Here is a 6,168-nt window from a genome sequence, read left to right on the forward strand (position 1 = left end):
CTCCGCCCCGCCCGTCGTCGCCTCAAGAGGTCGATGCGCCATCACGGCCCCCGGCGCCATCATGGCCCCCAACCGCCATTACAGCCTCCAACGGCCGTCACTGGCCCCCAGCCGCCATCACAGCCCCACGATGGCCCCCACAGCCCGTCAGCCACGCAGGATGGCGCTTGCCAAACTGCTGAGCCGGCGCTGGTGGCAGGGGACGCAAGGAGCCGTGCCCCCAGCACGCTCACACCTCTGGGCAGGCAGCCTGGCCCTGCACCTCCCACAGCAGGTATCCAGAAGCTGTGGCCGGTTTTTGCCCAAAAATATCTCAGTTCCCACGCCTGAAATGGAGCTCACAGTGCCGTCCTCCTCAGAGCGGCGTTGGGGAGGGTCGATAAAAGCCTGAGAAGCTCTTGGCTGCCCCGGTGATGGAGGGCGTAGGAAAGGCCGTGAGGAGACGGTGCTCAGAGCAGTATTGGACTAGCGTGCAGTAAAGAAAACTTGGGGCCACATACGGAACAATGAAGAAAAAATACTGAATAGCTGCTCAATAAAACAAAAGCTTGAATAGAATATTGGAAAAAAACCCCACAAAAATATTGAATAGTGACTGCCAGCCAGCCAGGATACTTGTGGGCAAAGGCTCACGGTAACAAAATAGCACGGGATCACGCAATTAAGGGTTGCATCGTCCCGGAGATGGGCAGCAAACCCCATCGGCACAGACCTTCGTGCTGGCGTTTCCCCATGTCAGGTGCCAAGTTACCAGCTGGGGTGACCTTCTGCCCATGCACGGATGCACCCGCGGCCCCTCCTGGGGCAGGACGCCCGGGCTGGCAGGAGGGGACGGGATAAATCCCACTAGCTGTGCTGGGATAGCCCAGCCCTGCGAGCAGGCAGCCGAACAAGGGCAGAAAAATCCCATTTTGGGGGTGCCACGAGGCTGCTCGTTTTAGGGTTTGGTGGGTTGGCTGCACCTCATGCCCTTTCAGTGCAGGGCCCACTGGTTTCGGGGCTAGGATTTGGCATGTCCCGCTCAGTTGTGGCTCCATACGGGCTTTCTTCATGGGGATGGAGAGAAACAGGTGCTCCTGTGAGAGTGATCTTGTGCCCAAAGCAGGATCTACAATGACTGATCCCATTGTAGATGGGATCTACAAGTTCCTCCTAGGGCAGTAAGGGGGAGTTAGATGCTGAATTTGGCGACGGATCATCTAAAAGCAGCGTCTGCAACCGTGGAGCCTCTGTCGGAACAGCGTTTTGGTAATGCCACGGCCCCTTCCACCCTGGCAGCCAGAACTGAATTTCACAGTAAAAAAAAAAAAAAAAATCCATCCAGGTGTGTGGTTGGCGGCAGCGGTGGGACACAGGTCCGCCACCAGCTCAGCAACCACAGCTTTTCAGGTGCCCTCAGAGTCTCCCAGTAGCAGGATCTCACCAGGCCAGCTCACAGCACCCTCCCAGGATGGGTTTGCCCCAAAATCTCAGCTTTGCTTCCAATGGCAGATGGAAACGGGGGACGGGGAGAACCCCGTCTCAATTCCTCTGCCCGGCTGACTTCAGGAGCGGTTTTCCCAGCACAAGCTGGCATCGGTCAAAAGTCAGAAGCTTTTGCCTGGATGCCAGGGCGCTCCACGGGTCTGCCCTGGCTCGGTGAGCTGGGGTGGAGCAGAGCTGCAGGGCTGCTCCCTTCCTGCCCCAGGCTGCCTCATCCCGCCTGGGCAAGGCCCGTCTTTTGGGGATGCCACCAGCCATCTTGCCCACACCAGGAGCTACCAGAGCACCGTGAGCAAGCTGGAGCCCACCGCGGCCACCAACCTGCAGCCGCGTCGTCCAGGTGGAGACAAGGGCAGGAGAGGGATGGGCAAAGCTGGCAAAGCCCCCGCGCTTCTTGCATTCGAGCATCACGCTGGGACGCAGTGCTCAGGAAAGTGGCTTTGTGCTGGCACCCAGGGGCCGTGCAGCTGGGAACACTTAAAAGCCAGCAAAATCCAGCCCCTGCTTGGCAGCCCGTTTGGCTTAGTGGAAGTTATTTGAAGAGCTAGCCCAGCGCGAGAGCTGGCTCCGCTCCTCCATCCGTTGCAGGACGAGGATAGAGGGGAGCAGCGGAGCTGGGTTACGGCTCCCTTCTCCTTCCCCACACCCTTGGGAGCTCTCCGCAGACTTGTTTTTTGACAAGCAGCCCACATCCTTCTGCCGAGCATCCTGTGCTCAAGGGAAACCGCCTCCCAACCTTGGATTTTACCATCCTGCGTAATCCGCCATTAAATAAGCATTTCATAAAAAGAGCCCTACGCTCACCGTGTCCACGCAGCAAGTTAAACAAGGAAGAGGTATTTCTTTGCGCATAGCGACATCTCTGCCCGTGCAATAACCCCAGCGGCTCATTGCAACTGCAGCCCCTCGGCACAGGCTCGGTGGAAACTCCCTTACTGCCACATTTTAAACATTTTACCAGCAAGACTCTCAGACTCTGGGCGCTGCATTAAGTGCTTGCAGTCGTCTGCTTTTGTAGCAGGCAGCACATTTAAGTCTCACCACTTCAAGCAATAAAATGCATTTATATAGCCCCCAGCTCTGCAGACCGAGGCGGGGGTGAGCTGAGCTGCTGGGACGCCTCTCGCTCCTTCCCAGCAGCGTCCTCGCCCTCCAGCTCGCCGCTTCGGGGAGAAGAAAAGCTCTTCCTCGGTCCATGCAGAGGAGCTGCTCCAATTTTTAATTGGATACAGACCGCTCGCTCCCATGCGGCCACGGGCACCGCTCTGAATCTCGGCTCAGCCCCCACACAGTGTGCTGAGGCCCTCTCCCTTGCACGCAGACTGGCTCAGCTGCCTCCCTCCAACGCGGTGGGTCCCCCAAAACTTCAGCGCTGCCTTTCCCAACTGATGATCATCTCCACCAACAAACGCTGTTGCAGAGAACCTAGTCAGGTGCTTCGTTACCGCTACCGTTCAGCGCTTTTTCTTGATGGCTAAGGCAGCAACACTGGCCTGGTATTTTGTGTTTTATTTGCATGACATGCACAGGTTCAGCCCCGCTTCGTTTCAGCTTTTCTCGTAGGTCAGAGCCCTGCAGCACTGTTGCTCATCCACCTTAGGAAATAACCAGATGGCCACGGCAGTATTTAGCTTCTGAAGAAGCCGTGGACAAAGAGGAGACAATATTCCAGCTATAACCTTGTGAGTGTCAAGCGCAAGGGGAGCTTTGTGCCTCTTACGCACAGCTCGTCATCCAGCCCGACGTGAGGTTTGTGTTTTTCACAAGAGAGCGCTGCTGTTGACACACCTTTGCTTCACCGAAGCATCAGAAGCCCCAGGTCATTACTGCAGAGCCTGTTGCTCCCCCCGTATTTATGCAGCTCTGTGTTGCAGTTAGCACCTACTTTTAAACAAACAAACAAAAAGGGCGATTTTCCAACCCTTCCTCCAACCTGCCACAATTCTTTCCCACTCCCGCTCCTGCCTTCCCAAGTGCTCAGTGCTGCTCCCAGCTTGACGCCCATCTGAAGCACGGGAGGCTCGCTCCCCCTTCCGCGACCTCTGCCGCTAGCGGAAGCGCCAAATTGGACTTGATGCGAGACTAAAGCCCCTGGACCCTCAAATTAATTACGCTTCACAGAGTGGGATAATCACTGAAATTAGTTCGAGGCATTTTTTCTCTTGACCAGCACAGGCTGGACAGGGCCTGGTACCTGCTAAGTTTGTCCCAAGGATTAGATAAGCATTTAGGGCATAGTTCCCCAAACTTCTCTATTTTTTTTTTTTTTCTAGGTAGAGGCACTATTTTGCAAGAGGCAGGATAGGAGCAACATCCCATATCCCCTTGGTGTTCTCGAGATGCTGCTACCACTCCAAGACTTTCTCAATGAACTCCCCTGTACCAGGGCACAAGTTTCCTATGGGCACCCACCCCGCAGCACCCAGTGCTCTGTAACGCCAGGGCACCCGCAGCTCAGGCTGCCATCTGAGCGCAGCCCATCTTCCTGAGCAAAGAGAAGTGATGCGAGCACCAGGCATTTCTGCCTTCTCAGCAGCATCTCTAAATACCTTTAACTATCTCAAATGCAAGTAAACTGATAAATATTGTTATCTTAAGTGACAGAGGCTGCTTACACCAACATGCTTGACTTCGCAGGCTGAGTGCTCGCAGGGGATGACAGCAGCTGGGCGGAGGGGCAGGCCCACGGCTGAGGTGCTGCGACCCCTCTGCTCAATTTCGCAGGCAATGCCGCAACATTTAGGGATGGGGCTAGACGCAAAGGGTGTCTGAGCGCTCAACTAATTCACATTTTAGCTGGGAAAAGCCTTTACTGCAGCTTTGCTAGTTGAAAGCGCATCCCAGCAGGGGGGACCTCGCCCCTTTCTCCCTACCTCTCTCGGCAGTGAAATCTGTTCTTTCACATTTAGTTCTGGCATTCGATGCAAATCAAACCCAACAGAAAACTAGTTTTTGCTTGCTTGTTCCTTTGTTCCGCCCCCCCCCTTCCTTCTCCCTGAACTCCTTTTCCTCATATTCTCTCTCTCTCCTTCGTAAACCAGCAGAAAGCCAGGTCGGTTAAGGAATTTACTGCGTTGGTAGAAAACCTGCTAATCTACATTAGCAGAAAATCTTGCCGTGTCTCCTTGCAAACCAAAAAGGAGAACTAAATGAAATCCCACTGGGCTGCTCTGGCTACCTCAGTGTAACAAGGTTCAGATTAAGCTGCTTGTTTCGCTTGCTGCATTGCCTGGGTTTAATCCAATTTGGTTCGGGACACATAAAATAACCACTTTTCCGCCCTCTGGGAAGCGGCAGGCACAGCCAGAGCCGAGCGAAGCACTGGCAGGTCCTGCCTTGCACGCACCGAGCTGTGCTCCCTTCTTTGCTCACACTTTTTAGCACACCCTTTTGTCATCTGCAATGTTTTTCATTATATTTGTTGAACTCTCACCCCTGAGTCACTACAAACCAACGGCTAAAACGCAAGGGTGGATGCTATGGCAATGAAGTCCCCACGGCGCAGAGGCCAGGCGCAGGCAGGGAGCTGGCTGCCTCCTGACCCTCCCCTGCGCCCAGGCTCTTGCTCACTCTGCAGATCGCCACGGCCTAACGCTGGATCGCTCCTGTTAGAGGGACACATGGAGGACAGCCCTTCTCCGGAAAGCACGGCTCCCTCCGACTCCGGCTTCCCCTTCCCAGCCTGCCGCCCCCCAACACCGCACCTCCGCAGGGAGCAGCGGCGCGGGCACGGCCCCTGGGTTTCCTGCCAAGCTGCCACCACAGCCAGCTCTGGCCAACGCTGTGCTGTCCCTCAGGCCTGGTTTTACAAGAATAAAAAGCAGGAAAGGTGCTCCCCCGCCACAGCCTGGAAAAAAAAATACTAAAAAACGCCTGTGCACAGCTAAGAGCAAGGCCCCATCTGCAGGAGCCACAGCGCTGCCCGGCTTTACCTATCGCCTCGCATCAGATTTACTGCAGGAATTGCCAAGGGGCCGCCCTGCTCCACGTAACAACATCTTCCCAGAGACAGAAATAGCCACAATAGTGGCTTATTGCCTAAAACACCAGTGGCACAGCTCAGCCACTAACGACAGCTGCCCTGCATCATGCAGACACACTCATTTTTTTTTCTTCCTTCCATCCCAGAATCTGTCCCTTTGACTCCAGAGATGAGCAAATATTTAATTAACACATTTGACCTTTTATCAGCCCTCAACACTGATGGCTTTCTGCACACAATTTAGGTGCTCTTTCCTGGAGCCTGCTGCAAACCTGTGACTAGGAGAGTGTTACGAGGTTCTTCACATCTCAAATCTTTGAAAATTTTCTTAAACTCTGGATTTGAAAACTGAGAGAACATGAGTGTCATCTTCCATTATTATTTTAATAGCATTTAAGTTTGCACCTCTTTTTCCTGTAGGGCAGTATAAAGTAGAAAACAAGTGCTACCTAGAAAATCAGAAGCTGAGAGGCCTTCTAATTCCTTTTCCTGTGTAAAGTTTTCCAAATTTCTTGTGGGAAGAAGGGGTTGGAGTTGACTGTGCATAAATGATGCCTCAAAATGGCCGAGAAGCAGCAGCTCGTTGCATGAAGTTGGCGGAGAACAGCCTGCTCCTGGTTTTAGCTGGCCTTACCGGAGGCCGCCTCACAGTGTTACTCTTTCTACTAACCCTTTGTTCCTGATCGTTGTTAAAATGCCAAAAA

The sequence above is a fragment of the Aptenodytes forsteri genome, unplaced genomic scaffold (assembly GCF_000699145.1).
Source record: "Aptenodytes forsteri isolate BGI_AS27 unplaced genomic scaffold, ASM69914v1 Scaffold14, whole genome shotgun sequence".
In the NCBI taxonomy this organism is placed as follows: domain Eukaryota; kingdom Metazoa; phylum Chordata; class Aves; order Sphenisciformes; family Spheniscidae; genus Aptenodytes; species Aptenodytes forsteri.